Here is a 24,001-nt window from a genome sequence, read left to right on the forward strand (position 1 = left end):
GTACAATGAAACACATCGCGCTTCTTTTGCCGATTTTTAAGGCACCATGTAATTGTCAAGAAATGGTAGCATGTAATGAACAACAAAGTTAAATGTTCATGAAACGAGGTGCGCGTCTTGCCAACTCATAAAACATCATGTAAATGTCAAGAACTACCAGCGCGCAATGGACAACAATGTCCAAACACCATTAAACGAATCGCACGTCTTGCCGATTCTAAAGCCACCACATAATTGTCAAGAAATGGCAGCACGTAAATGAATGACAAAGTCAAAGACTTTATGGAATAACTCGCGTGTCCTGCCTATTTGCAAACCATCATCTAAATGTCAAAAATGGCAGCGCGCAAGCAATCTGTTATTCTTTTAAGAATTAAAATCAGGAACATGAAAATTCTCAATTACGGTGTTGGGAAATGGCCAACCACCGTCTTACCGCCTGAAACAATGATCACCAAGGAAGGATGAGGGCAGAAGACTGGAAGATCCAAATAGGCCGCCGGGACAGGAGCTCAGGAAGAAGCTGCTGCTCTGCACCGGGACCTCTGAATAGTGAGCACTGGGAGTTGGGCTGACTCTCTTTTATAGAGTCTTGGCCCAGCCTAGAACCACGCCCAGGCATGCTGCAGGGAAAGTCTCTGGAAGGCCCTGGAAAGGGGCCACACCCTAACACACTCTAAAAACCTGCAGCAATACATTGCAAAGGAACAGTATTTGTAAACATATTAAAAATGAGTTTTCAGGATTGAACTCTGCAATGCAAAAGGTTAAAACACAACATATCAGCACAATGCATAAATTACGTTGTTTTGAGAGTGCTGGGTTTTTGCATTTTTGTCGCCAATAGAGCGCGTACTGCTCTGGTGTTGACAGTACTCCCCTCTCCCAGACGCGCTCTAGGGCCTGGTTTGCTTGGATTAAGACGATGAAAGCGTCTCACAAGTACTGGAGCATGAATATCAGATGCGGAAACCCATGAGTTACTTTCAGGACCATAACCTTTCCATAAGATTAAATACCATAGATCACGCCCTCTCAGTTTAGAATCCAACACTTTCTTGACTTCATATTCTTCTTCCCCTTGTACTAGAACAGGAGCTGGATGAGGGTGGACCTTTTGGACTGCCTTTTTCAAGAGGGAAGTGTGGAACACTGGATGAATCTGTAAGGATCCGGGCAATTGTATTTTATAGGTCACCGGATTGATTTGCTGAAGGACAGTATAAGGACCTATGAATTTGGGGTTAAACATGTGCTTCTTCTTGAAGTGTGTATATTTTGTGGAAAGCCACACTATTGCGGTCCCTCACAATGTTTCTTGTCATAATGCCTTTTATATTTTTGTTTGGCTTTTTCTAAATACTGTTGAATCAGTTTCTGGGTTTGATGTAAATGCTGAATGGTTTCTGGCACAGCTGGAGTAAGAGAACTTTCTTGAGGAATTGTGATGGGCAAGGTGTTAGGATGATAGCCAAATAAACCAAAAAAGGGTGTAACGCCAATAGAAGTGTGGAATGAGTTATTGTAAGCTAACTCAGCTAACCAGAGCATAGATGTCCTAGAATGAAGTGCCTTTTCAGCGTAGGCACGTAGGTATTGTTTTAAAGTCTGATTTAGTCTCTCCGTTTGACCATCTGTTTGAGGATGGTGACTAGTAGATAGCGTAGATGTCACTTAGAGTGTTTTACACCATGTCTTCCAGAAATTGGAGGAAAATTGAGACCCCCGATCGGAGAGGATAACCTTTGGCAGTCCATGATAACGAACCACTCTGTTCAGTAAAATAGTTGCCAATTCACTAGAAGTGGGCAATTTTTTACAGGCAATGAAATGTCCATATTTTGTGAGACTATCTACTACCACCATAATTACTGAATGCTGTTGAACCACTGGCAGACCGGTAATAAAGTCTAAAGAAATGTGCTCCCATGGACGACTTGGAGTTGGAAGTGGATGTAATAATCCTTTTGGTTTTGAATGACTTGTTTTAATGCGAGCACAAACTTCACAGTTGTTTACCATTTCTCTTACATCTTTTGTTAGGGTAGGCCACCAAAAATAACGTTGGATCAGTTTCAGAGTTTTAGGAGTACCTGGGTGACCTGCCGTAGGTATAACATGTAACCAATGAAACACTATCTTGCGAAGTTTGGTAGTGGGTACGAACAAACGAGCGTCATGAAAGGGTAAACCTTGCTTGATTGACCTTTTGGGATCAGCTTGGACCCATGTTTGCCATTTTTCAACAGTGAAAGAATTGCGAATTTCTTCAAAGAAATCTTCAGTTTTTATGATACATAGAACCTTGTCAGGAGCAAAGATAGCTCTGGAGGCTTGAAATGCAGGCAACGTGGTAGACTCTTGACGGGACAAGGCGCCGGCCTTGCGATTATCTTTACCAGACCGGAAGGTTACTACAAAATCAAAAAAAAGCATCCAGCGTAATTGCTGAGGGGTCAAAAGTCTGGCGGAACTCATAAATTGAAGATTGCGATGATCAGTATATACTGTAACAGTGTATTTGGCACCCAACAAATGATGTCTCCATTCTTTAAAGGCGTCACGAGTCGCTAGAAGCTCTTTTTCAGCAATAACATAGTTCTGTTCGGCTTCGTTCAACTTCCGAGACATCTAAGCTACAGGATGAAGTTGACCAGTGTCTTTATTTCGTTGTGATAAGACTGCTCCTATTGCTACATCTGAAGCATCAGCTTCCACTATGAAAGGTTGATTCACATCAGGATGAGTTAAGACTGGGGCAGTGAAGAAAGCTTTCTTTAAAGTCGAGAAGGCTTGATCAGCTTCTGGGGACCAAATAAACTTTTCTTTCTTTCTTAGTAGCTTAGTGATTGCAGCCACTGTCTGGGAGAAATGATTTATGAACCTCCGGTAAAAATTTGCAAACCCCAGGAAATATTGTACATCACAAACAGTTTTTGGGGTGGGCCACTCAGATACGGCTTTTACTTTCTTTTCTGCCATCACCATACCTTGAGGGGTGAGAATAACCCCTAAAAACTCAACTGTGGTAACATGAAACTCACACTTGGTTAGTTTGCAATATAAATGGTGTTTTCGGAGGGCTGCAAGAATTTTCTTGACATGTTGGACATGTTCGTTTTCATTGTCTGAGTATATCAAAATGCCATTGATATAGAGTATGGCAAATATGTCGAGGTACTCTCTAAGAACGTCATTCAAGAAAAATTTAAAAGCTGCTGGAGCATTACACAGACCAAAAGGCATGACGGTGTATTAAAAAAGGCCATATCTTGTTTTGAACGCTGTTTTCCATTCGTCACCCTCTCTCATTCTTACCAAATGATAAGCACCTCGAAGGTCAAGCTTCGCTTAGATTTTTGCTCTCTTTACTTGTTCCAATAAGACCAGAATTAGGGGTAAAGGATATTTATTCTTGATGGTGACTTTGTTTAATCCCTTATAGTCAATGCAAGTTCGAAGTTCTCCATTAGCTTTTGGAACAAAAAACAAAGGTGAAGCTGCAGGAGACTTAGAGGGGCGAATGAAGCCATTCTCCAAAAATTGATCTAGATATTTTCGTAAATGTTGATTTTCATGTTCTGACAGGGCATACACATGACAGTTGGGAAGTATCGCACCTGGAGCTAGATCAATTTGACAGTCATAAGATCTATGAGGAGGTAAAGTCTCTGCTCCTTTCTCATCAAATACATCTTTGTAAGATGAATACTGTTTGGGCAGCTGAATTTCTTTCGCCGCGGAAGTAGCTATGTAAGAGTTACAAACTTTTGGTACTTTAATCTTTTGGAGACATTGTTCGTTACATAGCGCAGATGAGAATACTATTTTTCGTTCTGCCCAATTGATCTCTGGATTGTGATGAGTTGACCATGGCAAGCCAAGTATAATCCCATATTGGGGAGCATGGATCACGTCTAGGATGATTTTCTCTTCATGTTTCTTTCTTTGAATCTTATCTTCACAAATCATCGACAAGGGGATAGTCTGAAGAGTTATCGGACCTCCAGTCAAGAGTTTTCCATCGACTGCCTGGATGATTTCTGGGGTTTTCTTTTCAATACATGGGATCCCCCATGCACGAACCACTTGGAGATCAACAAAAGTCCCAGTAGCCCCAGAATCGACTAGAGCTTTTTTGAAATAGATCTTTTTCTTGACCTGAACTCTTATTTCCAGTTTAAGATGTCTAGATTGTGAAGGGTCCACAGTGACATCCAAGAGCAACCCTTCTCTGCATCTCGGGTGTTTTAGTTTTCCAACTCGACTGGTGCATTGGCTGCGACCTTCTGAACTGGACCTTGCTTGTTCTTTGGTTTGATTGGACAATCTTTGGCAAAATTACCTTTTCACCCACAATAAAGACATTGTCCATTTTTTCTGCGTAGGTCCTTTTCATCTTTGGTCAAAGGTCTTCTGATGGTTCCAATTTCCATCGGTTCCGGCGTTCTTTCTTTCAGAGTTCTTGAGTCTTTGTTATCATGAACGCGCCATGAATATTTTTCAATCTTTTTGCGTGTTCCTTTACGTTCTGCTAAACGATGATCAAGTCTCAGGACAAGATTTATTAATTCTTTACAGTCTGTAGGTTGTGGATCGATTTGCGCTAAGATATCTTTTAATTCCTCTTTGAGTCCCTTGTAAAACAATACCGCTTGTTTTTCTTCAGGCCAGGATGTCTCGGCGACCAGCCGGTTAAAGTTGGCTAAATACGACACTAGGTCTTGATTTCCTTGGCGTAAGTCTAGTAATTCACAATCTGCGGACTGTGTTACAGTTCTACGATCAGAAACTCTCTCAAATTCACGAACAAAATTTCTCCAGTTATACAACAAGGGACTATTTTTACGCACAAGAGGAATTGCACAAGTAGCTGCATCCCTAGTCAGATATGATAACAAGAAAGCTACTTTGGACTGAGCATCGGGAAAAGTATTGGGTCTGCAGGTGAAGTGTAGTTCCACTTGAACCAGGAAAGATTGCGTGTTCAATGGGTCACCTGAGAAACGTTCTGGGGGAGCTAAAGGAATTGCAGAAGGAACATTTAGGGAAATTGGATTACTTCCAGAAGCCTGAGAAGAAGTACCTAGCCAAGACACACCTGTGGGACTTTGTTCCTTCTTCTCTACCTTATCTTGCAACTGACTCACTCTCTCTGCTAGGCTAGTTGTCAATTCTTTGGATGATACCACCTCTGCTTGGAGCTGGATGATAGCCTTGACTAACTCGTCTAGCGTGGCCATGCTGAGAACATACACAAGCCAGGAAGATAATAATTTGTGGGCTCACTATTCTGTCAGAGTCACCAGATCCTCGGGGCGTCCACCACTGAACAGCTCCAAGACTCTGATAGATAAATCACAGAGACTGAGAGAGTTCAAGAGGGGAAGAGGGGATTAGGAAGGGAACGGCTGGGAAGGAGACCTGTAGTAAGAAACAGGTTAGAACACACAATATGAAAATTATATATCCTGAAATCAATACTAAACAATGATTCTAAGTCTAGTCACTCCGAAAACATGAACAATCTAAGAGTTAAGTTTAAAATGACTAAGGTTCAAGATGGCTGGATACCTGTAGGGGAATCAGGATGAATTAAACGAAAACGTTCTTATTCAAGTACTTTCCTTTACATGAGAATCAGATAAAACATTCTGACTAAATTTTAAACTAGTCATCTAAAAACCTGTTTTGAAAATGTATACTAGGACCATACTATATTGCATCTAGAAACTATGGCCTTCTGTGTACTCTTAAAATGTTTCAACACAAATTGCAAATATTACAGATATATATATATATATCTATATAGTAAACACCATTAAAAGGATTGTGCACCATGAATAATGCAGTATGGATTCAGGAAACAAATCACATAACTTGTAGACTCAAACATTATATAATAAATATCTTAAAATAGTAGCATATAATAAAACAACATGAATTAAACTCAAGGAAAAAATTGTGCGTCTTGCCAATTCAAGTGTTACCCTGTAAAATACAAAGAAATGGTAACATGCAATAAATATCAAAGTCAAATCCTCATTAATCGACTTGCGCGTCTTGCCGATTCGTAAAACACAATATAAATGTCAAGGATTAACAGCTCACAAATAATAACAAGATTAAAGTACAATGAAGCACATCGCGCTTCTTTTGCCGATTTTTAAGCCACCATGTAATTGTCAAGAAATGGTAGCGTGTAATGAACAACAAAGTTAAATGTTCATGAAACGAGTTGCGCGTCTTGCCAACTCATAAAACATCATGTAAATGTCAAGAACTATCAGCGCGCAATGGACAACAATGTCCAAACACCATTAAACGAATCGTGCGCCTTGCAGATTCTAAAGCCACCACATAATTGTCAAGAAATGACAGCGCGTAAATGAATGACAAAGTCAAAGACTTTATGGAATAACTCGCGTGTCCTGCCTATTTGCAAACCATCATCTAAATGTCAAAAATGGCAGCGCTCAAGCAATCTGTTATTCTTTTTAGAATTAAAATCAGGAACATGAAAATTCTCAATTACGGTGTTGGAAAATGGCCAACCACCGTCTTACCGCCTGAAACAATGATCACCAAGGAAGGATGAGGGCAGAAGACTGGAAGATCCAAATAGGCCGCTGGGACAGGAGCTCAGGAAGAAGCTGCTGCTCTGCACCGGGACCTCTGAATAGTGAACACTGGGAGTTGGGCTGACCCTCTTTTATAAAGTCTTGGCCCAGCCTAGAACCACGCCCAGGTATGTTGCAGGGAAAGTCTCTGGAAGGTCCTGGAAAGGAGCCACACCCTAACACACTCTGAAAACCTGCAGCAATACATTGCAAAGGAACAGTATTTGTAAACATATTAAAAATAAGTTTTCAGGATTGAACTCTGCAATGCAAAAGGTTAAAACACAACATATCAGCACAATGCATAAATTACGTTGTTTTGAGAGTGCTGGGTTTTTGCATTTTTGTCGCCAATAAAGCACGTACCGCTCTGGTGTTGACAGCGTATTACTGTTGGTGTAACGGTGTGGGTTTTGGTATCACCAGTTTATCACTGATCTATGGGCTGGCGGACTTGTATGGTTGTCTGTATAGTGGCAGAATTTTCAGTGTGATTCATAATACCAGTGGTGGAATACCACAGTATGTTGGCGGCCGTCAGCACGGCGGTAGGCAGCATTTACCACCAAGGTTGTAATGAGGGCCTAAGCCTCTAAATTGTTTTCCCAGACACTCATTTGAGTGTCTCTAGCTTGTTTAATTTAAAACAGATCAATGGCGTCCCAATAGCTCCTTTTGAATGTAATGGATGGATACGATAGAGCTCATATTTGTCTTGAGATATCTGCTTATCCACCTTCTCTGTTTGTCCACTTAACTGCAATGCTTCATAATCAATACAACATACTTCTCCAGTGATACTCACATGTTTGTATTTTCTTTCAGGTACATTGTTGCTTTTTTTACTTGATTCACATCCAATACTTCTTGCAAATGTTCTTACTTTTGGCAGTACTCCATTTACTAGAATAATCACTGGCACATCTTTATCTTCTTCAACACCAACAGTATCAAAATATTTTTTAAATCTAAAGTTAAATATACAACTCTTCATTTGTGTCCTTTCTGTAGTTCTGTTGGTGGCAGTTTCCCTGTTTTTGGCTCCATTCGAATAATTGTTTGAAATGAGTGCACAGTTTTTACTAGAATTGATTCATACACATTTAATTCAGTAAGGTCTTCTGGAATTGGTACTAACTCTAATATATTATGAATAAATTGCTCTAGCTGGCTATATATAATTCTCCAATCTGTTACAGCAAAACTTACATATTGTTTCTTTTGCATCTACATTAAACAGTTCTTCTACAAATAGATATGCACCAAATTCCTTCAACTCATCATTGCTGTTTTCTTCAGTTTTAGAAAATACATCTACATTAGGATTTTGATTTTTGTAATGAGTATGGTGACAACAGATCCTTACATATTCAGGTTTCTCAGAACACACTGCATTGAACTTGTCTATGTCCTGTGTAAAATGTTCAGTACTTATCTGACTATTCACTTCTTCTACAGTTCTCAGCGGTTCCTCCTCATTTTCTCTATTTTCTTCTTCAGGTCCAAAGAAAGAAAATTTAATATCTTCTGAATCTTTCTCAACCTCTGCCACACTACCATGTAACAGAGCTCTATTCAAATCTCCTAAACATAAAGCTGGACTTTTACAAAATAAAGACGGTAATTTTAATAGTGGCAGTAAAAACGGCCTACCGATGCGGAGACGCCCTCCAAAATACCGCCACCGCGGCTATCATCTGTTCGCCATATTATGGGCACTGCCGCACTTCTGCCAAAAGAAGGGTGGAAATTTGGCAGTGTTCATTGTGACGGACAGTGGTAACGTGGTGCTGCTACCACCAGCACCCCCATGCCAGTAGAACGCCGCTGGCTGCATTATGACAAGGAATACGGCCTGACGGTGCTCTGCTGGTGGTAGCAGTGGCTCTTCCCATTCCCCGCCATAAGACCTTCTCGACCAAGGTAACTCGGGCTTCCGACAGTGGAAGGGGTTGGGGGGTGTTGTGTGTGTGTGTCTCAGTGTGTGCATGAATGTGTGAGTGCATGTGTAAATGCGTCTGTGTGTAAATACATTTAGCTCTAGCTATATACCAATAATCCTTTTGTTATTAGCTATATGAGTTACAGTATTAGTTAGACACTACAGGCCTGATCACAAATTTGGCGCTCTGACTGGCTGGCATGTGCCAAAAGACCATCATGTTGGTGGTCATCCGTCTGCCGTATTAAGAGTCACACTGTGAAGTCTGCCACAAAACGCCAAAAATCCAAAACCGCCAGGACACTGGAGGACGGAAAAGAGGCGGTCCCACAATGCACCTCAAGCCCGACAAAAAACCTCCCATCATATTACGACCCACAAATCACGGCAGCTGTTCTTCTGTGGTGGAAAACCATTGGCGGTGCGAACCATGGTGGCCTGAACTCACATCAGACAGAACACCACATCACGTTGTATGGTTTGAATACCCCACATCTGACACACATCCACACACCTGATATACCTACACACTGCACTATGTAAGACACCCCTACACAACCCACAATCCTTTGCAATCAAAGTGCTACAAACAGCCAGAGACAAGCAAAATCTTATTCAGAGATAGGAAAACCAACAAAAGGCATCCATATACATTTCCTCTCTCATACATCCCATACCTGCACAACATACACAACACACAAAATACTATCACACACAATACACAGCAACTAACACCCTCTCACATCACAGCACCTACACCTCATCATTAACATTTCATTACACCTTATTGACATTAACTCACCGTCTTTACCACCACTACCATGTCCCCACAAAAACACCCATGTTTCACTGATGATGAGTTGAGGGTCATGGTGGATGAAATTGTCAGGGTAGAGCCATAACTTTTTGGAGGACACGTCCAGCAAATATCAATAGCCAGGAAAATGAAGTTGTGGCAAAGGACAATCGATAGGGTGAATTCTGTAGGCACCCATCCACGCACAAGGGAGGACATCAGGAGGAGGTGGAACAACCTAAGGTGGAAGGTACATTCCATGACGGCCAGGCACCACTTGGTGATCCTCAAGACTAGCAGTGGGCCCCTACCTCTTCCCCCTATGTTTAGATCTTGGGAGGAGAAGATCTTGAACATCCTACATCCTGAGGGCCTAACGGGAATACCTGGGGGGAGTGGATTCGGGTAAGTCACCACAACATATATGCCACCAAAACGTTTAGTCTTGCATGCTCACTGATCACCTTTCCACACCTCAATGACCAAACCACCCACCATCACTCTTTCCAAATGTAAAAATACCTCTCTCTGGCATGCCACATGTCTACTAAACTCACCTGGGGCCAATGTCCTTGGAAATGGCATGTGAAGTACTGGAAAGTGATATCACTACAACTCCCAGAAGGCACTATTCCCCATAAAGAAAACCAGAACAGTGTACTACATTTAAGATGTCTGCTATGTGAAACAAATAATCAATGCAACCATTCCTGACCGCTCTAATATGTAAAAGGTTACGGCAATGACAACAATGCAATGGCCCACTACTATTCTAATTACAAGCACAACACAGCTACAGCTCTGTCCCCAACCACACTGGCCCTTGAGAAAAGCTACCTAAGAATGATACTCACCTGATGGGGGGAATAAATGCAAAACTGGATTCACTTGCAGTACATCCAGACAGAGGCCCAGGACAAATGGTAACTCCTATACTGTGTCCCAGCTCTGACAACTAGTGGCTTACTGACTTTTGGTTTTTCCTTTTGCCTTTCAATGCTCGGCTGTTTTCAATATGGTTGGGTGGCCCCGGGACTACATTAATTACGTTGTACATACGTAATCCTATGCAATTTTTTCATTTGCGTTTAGCATATCCATCTTCATGGTCACACACCCTCTTCACACTGAGATCCGTGGCCACACATACTGATGCTTCCAATAATGATCGGACTCTTGGACTTTTTGTTGCTCTAGACATCAGAACGAATAGTATTAGGAGTTTCCATGTATTTCCACCTTCTTTGTGTACTTTGTTTTACCAGCGTTCATGCACACTTTTGCTCCACTCTTAAGTTGGACTCCTTTTACTATTCCACCAGCTGACTTCTATGTGTATTTACTATTGTCAGTGAATCTTAATTCTTGACATGACGCAACCGTGGTGAACCCCTTCTAAACAATGGATTTTTATATATTCATTTTTAATCCCAGATTTTGGTTGTGACTGCACATATACTCGCACAAATTTTTATTCAGAGTTGTGGGTCCCAAGGTCCGCTTGATCCCAAGAAACTCGTTCCCTAGGAGGGGAGGGTAAGGAGTATATTAGTGTACCTAATGGTGCATGGTTTTGGTTGCTCACAACTGTCACACTGTTCATCACAATGTCACCGGTTGTTTGCAATAGATGGGGACCAGATTGTTCTAATGACGTTTATACATACTGCCTTGCTCTTTCTTTTACACAGGTTCACTTTTTTAGGTCATTTACGGTGTAGTGTTCATGTAAGTAATTTCTACACTCTGATAACCCATTGAGGTATGTAGTACAGTAGAAGAATTTATGCTATTGTTGGTCCTGAAGAAGCACCGTACGATCTGTAGGGACATAGAGGGCGCAAAACATGTTGACCTGATTTACTGGCTGTTGGGAAGAGTTTCCTCAACAGCACCTCTTTTTGAGAGTGGGGGAACCTTACTCCGTACCCACTCCCCTTTTGTGTTTTTAATATTGACCAAGGCCTTCCACTACAATTAAAACTAGCAGTTAGGAGGTCCTTGAGCCAATTTTATTCAGTTTTCTTTGGTTTCTCCTGCTTTCCTTTTTTTAGGGTAGGTTTGCATATATTTCTAACTCTTACCTTTGGCACACACTGTTGTTAAAGATCTCCAGCAGAGTGCCCCCTTCGGGGGCCCGTCAGACATTGCAGCGCCGGTCTGACGTGGAGCAGGCTCTATGATGAAGCATGACATCCTATGGATGTGTGAGGGCCTGTTCTTTTGAGTACTAGAACTGTTGGTGCTGAACCTGTGCCTTTACATTTAGCGTTTAGGAACTGTGTACTCTTTGTGATATGTTTAGTAATTTGGGAGGCCTTACACTGGACCTTTATTAATCTCCCCATCCCTCTTTTGTTTCTTATACCATTGTGTATTGTTCATCTTGTAATTGGATCTATGATGCCACACACATTACAAAGAAAAATGCACTTACTCATGTCATTAGTCAGACAAGATGTGAGGGTATCAGCAGTCATCTAAATACCAACATACTGAAAGAGCTTAGCGCATAGTGTATGGAATTGAAAATTTCATTGTCTCACTTTTTTCTAAATAAGATTTGGAAGCAGCTGTCATTGTCATATCAGGGGTCCATGTAAAGGCATTGTGTGCATGTCACACAGCATGTCTAGTGGTCAAGGTTAAACATTACATGTTGCATCACATACAGCAACTGTGTGTTCCACTTTTCCTACAGATAACCTTGCCATTCTCAACATGGAGAGGACACCAGAGACTGCTATTACCCCTCAGGATGAAGGCCCCATTGAGGAAAGCAACCCTGGATGTTTGGACAATGAGAATGAAGCTGGCCCATTAGGGACACCTGGTCAGTCTACAACTGTCCGCCTTACTCTGCCCACATCCACTCCTCCTAGCTCTGTTGCATCTACATCACAGGCAACCATTTACCCCAAATCTGTGTTCCAAGGATGGTTTCTTCCATTGTGTGCCCTACGGTGCAGGTACCTGAGTCTCCTCTTACCACCCTTGACAATGATGGTCCTACCACCAGTGGGAGTGGGCACACTGTGCCAGGGGCACAGGCACAGGGATAAGGTATATGGGAGAGATTGTGTGGGCCAGCGGATGGGGGCTCAAAGGGATACAACTGACCAGGAGACCATTTCTCAAGTCTTGGGAGACTACCAAAATTCCCAAGGCATAGTGGACCAGGTACGGACCATTATGGGGGAAATTCAGCAGCTGCAGAGGGACAACCACCATGAAACCATGCAGCAGGGGCAGGCCCAACATGGCTTCCATTGCTCGGGTGCTGAGGCACATTAACAGTACCTTTAATAGGTCTTGCACCCAATATCAGGCTTCTTCCATTAGTAATGAATTATCAGCCCCTTTGACATCTGTGACTTCTAGTAGAATTGAGGCACTGCCAGGGGAAGGAAATGTCTCTGACATTCTGCAGCTGAAGAACCCTCCACAAACTTGGACGTCCACCCAGACATCCAGGAGGAGCAGATGCCAAGACAAAGCCCACTGACAGGAAGTGGACATCTACTGTTTGTTTCCCCTTGTGTGCCACAGAAACACCCTGTTGACTGTTCTGAAACCTAACTCCATTTTCCAATGGTGCAAGGACACTGGACTTGTGACTCCTAATGGCGTAGCAGCTACCCTGATGATTTCATCTGCCATGACTGACCCCTTCAAAGTTTTCTTGGTGTCATTTTTGTTTCAAATCCCTCATATTGCTGTGTACTCCCCAGTAAACACCACTTAACTACAGGTCCTGTCTAAGTGTGATGCATCAACCATATACAAATGTCATGTGTGACAATTATTGCAGCAAAAGGTTCCTCTGTAATGTAAAACCTTTGTTACGCTCGTCACACATCTACTGTATAACCGGGATACATATTGCATTCAGATTGTCACATAGACATGACACAAATCACCTGTGTGGCACTTCTCCATATATTTATTTTAAGAATAGCAATCATCACATAGAGAGAAGTACTGCTGTGGACTTCAGGGTTTCAGCTTAGGTGTCATTCACTACGAACCCACAGAATACTGAAATTAGGGACTTGTCAGTCTTTCCACATCCCTGGAGGCAATTCCTGGTTCAATGTATCATCAGCTAAAGCCTTATCACATACCCATACATTAGCTTCCAAATGACCCTACCCCATGATACAGACAGAGATCAGTACCGATCTCCCCAGTCCTGGAACCTTCCACTTACCATGGTCAGGTAGCTGTAGTCCACTTCTCATGTCAGCATTCAAATCCCACCTGCCTATGACACTGTCTGAGATTTCCAAATGAGAATGACCCAAACAGTCAATCTGCTAACCTGTGATTGACAAAGATAAGGTACAAGACAGGGTAGAACACATACATCATATTGACAATTCATAAGTACAAATGTGATATTGCTTCAGCATGTACAAACCATTACACTAGATACATAACAGTTCTGTACACAATTCCAAGTAGCAATCAGCATGCATATCTGAGTCACTTGCATTGGATCCACTTAAGACCTCCCTGATAGTGGATAATAGAACATGACATGCCAGGCATAACCACATGGAATCTCAAGTGCAACATCCCATAACATACCTTGAGTCAGTTGAAGTACTGATTGATGAGACCTGCCCTGATATCACCAGCTTCATCTTCATCATACCCATCCTCACTTGCCAAATCTGCATTTCCACCCACAGTATCTGCGGGCTCCCCCTCATCTGGTATGTATGGTATCTGATGTCTCAGGGCAAGGTTGTGGAGCATGCAGCAGGCAACAATAATTTGACATGCCTTGTTGGGTGAGTAGAGGAGGGCTCCTCCAGATTTGTCTGTGCTGTGAAATCTTGCCTTTAGGAGCCCAAATATCCACTCCACAACATGCCTTGTCCTTCTATGGACCTCATTAAAGCAGACATCCCCTGGCGTGGTTGGGTACCTCACTGGTGTCAACAACCAAGGATGGTTTGGGTAGCCAGAGTCACTTGTAGGGAATAGGTACAACAAGCCAAACATTAATCTTGGACATCCACAAATCTTGTAACATGAAAAAGTTACAGACACACATGAAATCAATGACTTACCAACCAGCCAGGCCCTCTCTGTGTATAGACATCAGCAGTGGGATATTGCTGTTCCGCATGATGAAGGAATCATGGACTGATCCAGGATACTTTGCACATACTTGTGAAATGTACAGGTCAGCCAAATAGACCACTTGGACATAGATGGAGTGGAAGTTTTTCCCGTGCCTATCTACCTGTTCATTGGCACTTTGGGAGAACAAAGACTACATGGGTGCCATCTATGGCTCCAACCACATTTGGAATGTACCCCAAAGCACAAAAAATCAGCTTTCACAAGGACCAAATCCTGACACTGGGGAAATCTGATGTAACTGTCCATGTGCTTTAACAATGCGGATAGTACAGCCTTCAAAACTAGAATGAACAGGGGCTGAGACATCCCTGCAGTTAGGGCCATTGTATTTCAAAAGGACCCAGTGGCCAGAAAATGTAGCACTGACATGACTTGAATGATGGGTGGTATGCTATTGGGATTGCGAATAGCAGGTATCAGATCTGTCTCCAACTGACGACAGAGATCCATATTTGTATGCCTATCCAGGTGATATATTTGGATTGCATGTCTCTCCTCCATGGTTTGCAGGTCTGCTGGTGGGCGGTACACTGGAGGTTGTCTTGCTCTCCTCTTTCCAGGGTAACCATGTGGGACAGCAACAGAACATATGTCAATGACTCAATCTATACATTATGGCTGTTATCACATAAACATCACACATTTATCAATAACATGTCACATGAAACAAATAAAATTTGGTTTGCAGCACATAGCTACGCAAAATATTACTGTTTACTTGATTTAGATCCCATAAGCTCTAATATGTTCTTTCCATGGTAAAATATGTCACTGGCAGTAAATGAAACATCTAACTAGTTCAAGTGTCAGACAAATTTGTTGCACCTATACTATATTTAGCTTGATATCAAAATGTTGGAAGTTCATTTTCATGTTGATTACCCTGAATGCCTCTTTTTCACGTCCTTTAATAATCACAAGCACATTGATACATGTAAACTTGAAGTCAGTACTTAAAACATGATCGTAGACACTAGTTTTTAGTAAATGACACACCTTCCATTACTTCTCCGTACATATCTGACCCTTAAAATGGCAGTTGCCCGACCTACTGTACTGGACATGAGGAAGAGACCTAACTCTGCCGGCGGATGTCGTCATGGCGGTAGGCAGTTACAACCGCGGTGGACATTGCCATTGGAACACATTGCTGTCTTTGGGTGACTTGGGCAAATCGCGAAGTCCACTGGCAGGGACGGTTCGGTATGTGGTGGACGTGACCTCCATCTTCTGCAGCATTCCTCACTAGACTCCTGACACTGCTGCCAGCAAGTCCTCCACAATCTGAGCTGCTGTGTACTGCCCCTGGGAACAATCATGCTATGTCCTGCAGGTGATAGGGCCCCTGCCTTATCTCCCAAAGGGCGAGACAAGCTTGTGGAGGAGGTCCTACCTCTACATGAACAGCTATATGGTGCACCTAAAGAGCAGGTGAGTCAAAAGCAAAACCAATGTGTGAAAGGTAGTGTCTGATGAGGTAGCTGAAATGTCCATGAATGAATGAATGAGCGATTATGTGTGGGTAGATGGACATCTGCAGATGTGCAGAGAAAGGCTAGTAGGCTTGATACATAGTAGGTAGTGTGTCATGTATGTAAACTGTAAAACTGTAAACTTCGCACTTGTATAGCGCGCTACTTACCCGTTAGGGTCTCAAGGCGCTGTACGCATACCGCTGTGGAACCCCTCCTGGATTTTCCCTGTGAGGCGCCCACTCCTGGACAGCCCAAGGGTGAAGCCAGGCATCCAAGCGCGTGTCTGCCGCTCTAACCATAGCCTGATCTACAAAAAAACATTACAGCATTCACATTAATGGAGGTGTGACATATAGTTGTTGTCCAATGCCATTTTAAGGGCATTCTTGTGGTCTGGTCAGATGTTTCTAGCCAACACCTGGTACTGGTTATGCATGTTGTATGGCTGACTCCACTTCGCACATGGCCTGACTGCAAATTAGAACTTGAAAAAGAGTTTGAAGTGTGAGTAAGGGTATGTTTGGCTACTTGCACTAACTTAAGTTTTCTCCCTACTTGTTTTGGGCTGATACATGTGGACATGACTTTCTCCTCTTGCCTGTATTATCCATGCAGGTCAAAGCACATCAGAAGAAGGGGCTCTGGTGCACCATCGCCAAGAAAGTGGGAATCCTGGGGGTCCACAGCCGGTGAAACACCCACTGTAGGAAGCTGTGGGAGGACCTGGGACGCTGGTCCTGGAAGACTGCAGAGGCCCAGCTGGGGATGTCCTGCAAAGGAGGGAGTGGTGCCTGTCGGACCTTGACCCTCCCCAATGGCCTGCATTTTGGCTGCTGCCTACCCTGACTTGGACAGGTGTTTGAGGGCAGCTCAGCAGCCACAAGGGGGTAAGTACTGACTAGAAATATTTATATCCCTCTGCCAGGTCAGTGTTGATGTGTTAGAATCTAAGCTGTGACAAAGTTGTAAGTGCAAAAGTTAAACGGTCTCCTAGGAACACCTATATGTACAGTTGATAACATTGGCACACTGGTGTGCACATTCTATTGTGTATTGGGACATATTACTCACATATCCTATCCCTTTTGTGGAAAAAGGATATGGTGATGCACATGTGACTGTGTCATATGCGTACCACCATTCTGCTCTATTTACCCTGTTGGTTGATCCAGGGTACCTACTGATCCATAGACCCAATATTCTGATGGCAAGTTGTCCAGGTCTTTGACCTCTGTCCATTCCAATGCCCTTTCATCGAGCTCTATATGCAACATGGAGTCTGACAGCTGAATATAGTCCTACTAATCCTGAGTAATGAAATGAATGTCAAGTTAATGTGAGGCTGTGATCTCAATGTGACATTTTACATGCCATACTTGCTACACTTAGAGCTGTTAGGATGTGTCCCCATTGGCAAGTGAGTACTATGCATTGGCACATGTAATATTTCATCAAAACGGACATCACACATGTTGGAAAGCATGGTGGTATACTGGATTCCCAGAGCAACCCATATCGTTGACATGAGAGTTCAGAATATTAGTACCATGTAAATGTTATTTGGAAGCTTAGTTGCTACCCTGCAATTCCCTTAGCCAATGTGTTGTGGGCATGCTAAATGGGGCAGGACATATTCTACATAGGGACAATACACACTGGTTTTAGCCAGCATCAAGGCCCTAATTATGACCCTGGCGGTCATGGTTGTGGTTGGTCCACCGCCACAGCAGCAGTTGGGCTGCAACAATTCTATTCTGGTGAAACCGCCGGCACTGTCAGCTTGCCGCCAGGCAGCAGCCTGGTCGTCTCAGCGGTTGTAATCCGCCACGGCAGCACTGCCCTGGGGATTATGAGTCGCCTTTCTGCCAGCCTTTGCATGGCGGTAGCCCCGTCATGCAAAGGCTGGAAGAAAGGGGATGGTGGTGCCCCAAGGGGGCCCCTGCACTGACAAAGGCACTTAGCATGGGCATCGATGTTAAGGCCCTGTTCACTGCAGCCTTTCTGCACTCCAGCCCTGCAATGAACTTTTAGTAGGGCGGGAGGTGTTCAGGCTGCACAGGTGGCTTGATGGTAGGGCAAGTTTGGCGGTTGGCCTCAGCGGCTTGCCAAACTCATAATTGGGGCCCATGTCTACATTGGTAATTTCTGCAATATATCAACATTGTGATTGTACTTAAGCAAACTTACTTTTGCTATTGTGGGTATGCTTTGAGGGCGTTTAGTAAGGAAACCCTTAATTTGCACTGACAATCGTGTTGCCGGTATGATAGTTCACAATCACATGTTGGTGGATTGCCTCAAGGTGTATTTTTCCATCATGGTTACCTCAGAAGTGGGTTATGTCAGTGTAACATTACTCAACAGATGTAAGGTTTTTCATGTCTGATGTGTGGATAGTGATGTTGGCAATTAAATAATCTTATGTTGCTGTGGCCACTTATCATGGAATGAGAAGTTATGTGGACTTCAGGCACATGACAGGTGTCCCTTCTATTTAAGGTGTTGTTATGCTACCTGTGTATGTCTGTGGGTAAATCCTGTGTGCTAAGTAGGCCCCTATTAGTGTACAGGACTTTGTTTTCAAGTAGAGAATGACTAAGATGAGTAGGTCCACAAAGTCTATATCATCCTTTTCTACAACACAGTTGATACACGTGTTGGTGATATGGGTTTAGACTCTATCATACTTCAAATCTGGATATGCCAAAAGGAGTAGGTGCAGCTGAGCTACTTTCTAGTGTGAAGGTTTGACTGTGTGCGTGTGTGTGTTTTGTGCATGGTCTGATGGATATGATGTGGTGTGTGTGATGTGTGTGTCGATTGGAAAGTTGCATGGTTGTGTGATTGTGTGTGTTTGTTCTTTGTTGGTTGTGCGTTGTGTTGTATATGTGATGTGTCCCTGGGTTGTGTCAATTGTGAGTGCTTGCCAATGTACTGGGGGCGGTGCGGCTGTGGTGTTGTTGTGACATGTTGTGATGTGTTATGGTGTTGTGTCGTACTGTGTGAGATGGGACCTGTGCAGTGTTTTTGTGTATACCTGTGTGTGTTTGTGATGATGTGTTTGTGTTAGGTGGCCATAGCATGTGTCATGTGTATGTGTGGGTGTGTGTGTGGCTGTATGTGAGTGTGCATGTCAGTGTGCTGCTATGTGTGAATGCTGCCCTCACGCTCCCTTCCCGATTGTATGTTGTGTGAGTGTACATATATTGACAATATACAACAATAACAGGTAAGTCTGTGTGTTTACGGTTTTTGTTGGCGGCGAAGATTCCGAAGTCTTTGAGCGAGGAGGAGCAGCAAGATGTCTAGTTCTGGTTCCATGGCAGCTCCAGACAAGTATGGCTTCCTGAAGGAGGATGCCTCCTTTTATGCAGATTGTTTCCGTCTGGGTTTCCGTGGTGGTGCAACCGCTGCGGAAACCTTGGGGGTGTGCCACCTCGTAATCTTTCTGGTGGAAACATGGTCTCCGCCGGCTTGCAGGTGCCTTCCGTGGCACCCTGACCACAGTGGAGGTGCTAACAGTGCTTTGGCTGTATTCTGTTAGGAATACCGCCATGGTCATAATTTGGCAGTCTTCTCCGCCAGCCTGTTGGCAGTACAACCATCACCGCCAACATGGCAGTCCTGAGATCGCCAAATTTGTAATAAGGCCGTACATAAATAAGTAAGCAAAATACTCTGTAACTGCACATCTAAGTTAGTTAAGCTTAGAGGGCATGTTTCATCATTTAAATTTGAAGCTTCCTGGTCTATGTCTTCTATACAGCCAACTTGACAAGTGAATTGACCACTAAAATAACAATTTAAGGCACGAAAAGCAGCCTAATGGCAACTTCAACTGACATTAAAGATGCATACTTAGAGTCTGCAGTAGTAGGCCTGAGTCATGTTTAAAGTAATAGTTATCTCTATGTGTAAGTACGCTCTGGCAGTACCTGTCTACATATCTGAGTGACTGTGTGAGTCATTTTGAGTATGCCACCAGATGTTTAAGTAAATATGGTAAATGTGTTCAACTGCTCCCAATACAAATGGGATCATAAGTGCTGCCTAGGTGTGTGCATGGATGTATAAGCATCTCTCCCAGTGTCTGACTAGATGTGTCAGTGGCTCTATTGTTTTGTTATTAGCTATATTTGCTGCAGTATGAGTTGGACACTGCATATATAAGTGAGCATAAGACTCTGTAGCTGCACATCTAACTTAGTGAAACTTGGAAGAACGTTTCATCTTTTAAGTATGAAGCTTCCTGTTCTATGCCCTACCTACAGCCTACCTGAGAACTGAACTTTCACCACTAAAATGACAAGCTAAGGACTAAGAAGCAGCATTTCTAATGGCAAATGCAGCTGATAGTAAAATTTCATACTCGGAGTCTGCAGTAGTAGAGTACTTATGTGGATAGCTCAGCAGGTTTTGTTAGTATGTGGTACATATCTGACTGAGTGTATCAGTACCTCTATGACTATCCCACTAGATATTTTAGTATACATAGTGAGTAATGATAATGTAACTGTGTGTGCAACTGCCATCAATACTGCTGGATATATAACTGCTATCTCTGAGTATGCATCAATGTATAACTGTCCCTCTCACAGTCTTATTGGTTGCATGTCACTGGTTGCCTAAGTGAAGGGTAACTTATTTGTATTAAAAGTACACTTTGAAGCTTGGCAAATGGATTTTATTGGCAACTCAAGTTACCAATAATGTTTCACACTCACACTCTGTAGTAGTAGCCTAAAGCCATATTTAAAGGAGGACCTCTCTGGATAGGTGACTAGTTTGTATCAGTACCTTGGTACATATCTGAGTTAGTGTATGAGCCTGTACATGACTGTACCAGCACACATTTAACAAAATATGACACTATATCACTGGCTTTCTTATTAAGTCTGTGGGTCTATAAATGTGTTTGTAGCAGTCTTTATGAAGAGCTAACTGGCTGTGTTGGTGACTACAACAGTATGTAAGTGTGTGTGTGTGTGCAACTGTCTCTGATACTGCTGGCTACATAACTACTGACGATGTTCATGAGTTCATAAGTGGGCATCACTCTTGACTGTGGTTCTATCTTTTTGTTATTAGCTATATGAGTTGCAATGTTACTTGCACACTGCATTTATAAGATAACATAGAAGTCTGCAAGTGCCTGTCTAAATCGGTGAAAGTTAAAAGGACCTCTTTTATCTTTTAACTACAGTGTTGCTTACTATATGGACTACCTATCCTACCTGAATACTTAACTTTCAGAAGTAAAACAACAGTTTAAGATTAGCAAGCAGCCTTTGTAATGGCAATTCATCCTGAAAGTAAATCTACATACTCAGGCTGTACAGGATTAGGCCTGAATCATGTTTAAAGCAGTACTTGTGTGGATGGGTGAGTAAGTTGTGTAAGTATTCAGTATATATGTGTCTGACTACAGCAGTACCTATGTCAGTGTCCCACCACATGTCTAAATAAATATGAGTACAGAGGTATGTAAGTGTGTGTGTGTGCAACTGACTGAAATACTATGGGAAACATAACTGCTCCCTGAGTGTGTGTATGAATCTATAAACAGTCTTCTCAGAGTCTTCGTAGTGTATAAGGGCTCTATCCTTTTCTTAACAGATGTATGAGTTAAGTATGGGTGGGAAGCTGATTGTATAAGTGAGAATATGAGTCTCCAACTGCATCTTTAACTCAGTGAAACTTAGAAGGACATGCTTAATGTTTTAACCACAAAGCACTGCGCTCTATTTCTTACCTACCTAAAGACTAGCTGAGTGCTATGTGTACTGTACTAAAACCACACTTTCACAATTCTCATGCAGCCTTTCTAATGGGTACTGAAGCTGACAATAAAAGTGCAAACGTTCAGTCTCCAGCAGTAGGCCACAACTATGTTTAAGGTAAACACATTTTTTCCTAGTGGAACTCAAACTACCAAGTCACAGTCTAGTCTTTTTTATACCTTCCCCCCCATGTGCCTCTAAGTATGCCACCATGGTAGTGCAGTTTGCAACATTCTCTTGCAGCAGTAGGTCATAAGTTCATAACAGTTTCTGCAAGCACCATGCTTCATTTTAAATGGAACATAGCAGGTGTGGTTGACATTTTCAAATAATACGCATATCACAAACAACAACAGTTTTTTCTTTCACAAAAGCCAATCCCACATCTTTTCTCTTTCCTCGCAGTATCACTACCTGCCCTTATGTACCAACACACATAGAACAACCAATAAAAGACTATTGTTTCGAGTTTTCATTAGTACCATCCATTTGCAACTACATTTCTGCATTTCATTTGAGCACAGCCTCATAGCTTCTGGATGGGACAGAGAGTATGAAAGTGTCTAACAGTGAGAGTGCATGTGAGAGGCTGTCTTAGGGTGCAAGGGTGGGTGTGAGAGTATATGTCTGGATGTGAGAGTGGGTGTGACAGACTGTGTCTGAGTGTGACAGTGGGTGTGGCAGCTTGAATCTGAGCATCACAATACATATGAGACTGTATCTATGGGTCTGAGAGTGGGTGTGAGCTGTTCTGTCTTAGTCTGAGAGTGGATGTATGCTTGGGTGGCAGAGTAGGTGTGTGTGTTTTTTTAGATGTGAGAGTGGGTGTAAGAGTGTCTGTCTGGGTGTGAGGGAGGGTGTGAGAGTGTCTGTCTGCAAATGAGAGGGGTTGTGAGAGGGCCTGTCTTGCTGTGAGAGTAGGTGTGAGAGTATCTCTGCTGATGTGCAAGTGGGTGTGGGAGTGTCTCCCTGGATGTGAGAGTGTCTGGGTGTGAGACTGGGTGGGAGAGTGTCTATCTTAGTGTAAGAGTGGGTGTAATAGTGTCTGGTTGGGTGTCAGAGAAGATGTGAGAGTGTCTTTTTAGATGTAAAAGTGCATTTGAGAGTGTCTGTTGTAGTGTGGGAGTAGGTGTAAAAGAATGTCTGGGTGTGAGAATATCTTTCTGGGTATGAGAGTGAGAGTGTCTGTCTTGTGTGAGAGTGGGTTTGAGAGGATCTCTGCTGATGTGCAAGTGGGTGTGAGAGTCTCTCTCTGGATGAGAGAGTGGATGTGACGATGTCTGTCTTAGTGTGAGAGAGGGTGTGAAAGTGTCTTTCTGGATGTCAGAGTGGGTGTGAGACTGTCTGTCTTAGTGTGAGAGGAGGCGTAGGACTGACTGTCTGGGTGTGAGAGAGGGTGTGAGAATGTCTGTCTGGGTATGAGAGTGGGAGTGAGAGTGTCTATCTTACTGTGAGAGTGGGTGTGAGAGTATCTCTATTGATGTGCAAGTGGGTGTTGGTGTTTCTCTGGAAGGGAAAGTGGGTGTGATAGTGTCTTTCTTGGTGTGAGAGTGGATGTGACAGTGTGTGAAAGTGGATATGAGAGTATCTCTGTTGATATGCAATAGGATGTGAGAGTGTCTGCCTTAGTGTGAGAGTAGGTGTAGGACTGTCTGTCTGGGTGTGAGAGTGTCTTTTTAGATGTCAGAGTGCATGTGAGAGTGTCTGTCATAAGGTGACAGTAGGTGTAAGAGTGTGTCTGGGTATGAGAGTGGGAATGAGAATGTCTGTCTGGGTATGAGAGTGGGAGTGACAGTGTTTGTCTTACTGTGAAAGTGGGTGTGAGAGTATCTTTGTTGGTGTCTAAGTGGGCATGAGAGTGTCACTCTGGATGTGTGACAGTGTCTGTCTTGGAGTGAGAGTGGGTGTGAGAATGTTTGTCTGGATGTGAGACTGGGCATGAGAGTGTCTGCCTTGGTGTGAGGGTGGGTGTGCGAGGTCTGGGTATGAGAGTGGGTGTGAGAGTTTCCGTCTTGCTGTGAAAATGGGTGTGAGAGTATCTCTGATGATGTGCAAGTGGGTAGGAGAATGTGTTTCTGATGTGAGAGTGGATGTCGCAGTGTCTGTTCTGGTGTGAGAGAGGCTGTGAGAGTTTCTGTGTGTGACAGTGAGTGTGAACGTGTCTGTCTGGATGTGAGAGTGGGCGTGAGAATGTCTGTCCAGGTGTGAATGAGGGTGTGACAGTGTCTGTTTTA

Source organism: Pleurodeles waltl, chromosome 10, assembly GCF_031143425.1.
Source record: "Pleurodeles waltl isolate 20211129_DDA chromosome 10, aPleWal1.hap1.20221129, whole genome shotgun sequence".
Classification (NCBI taxonomy): Eukaryota; Metazoa; Chordata; class Amphibia; order Caudata; family Salamandridae; genus Pleurodeles; species Pleurodeles waltl.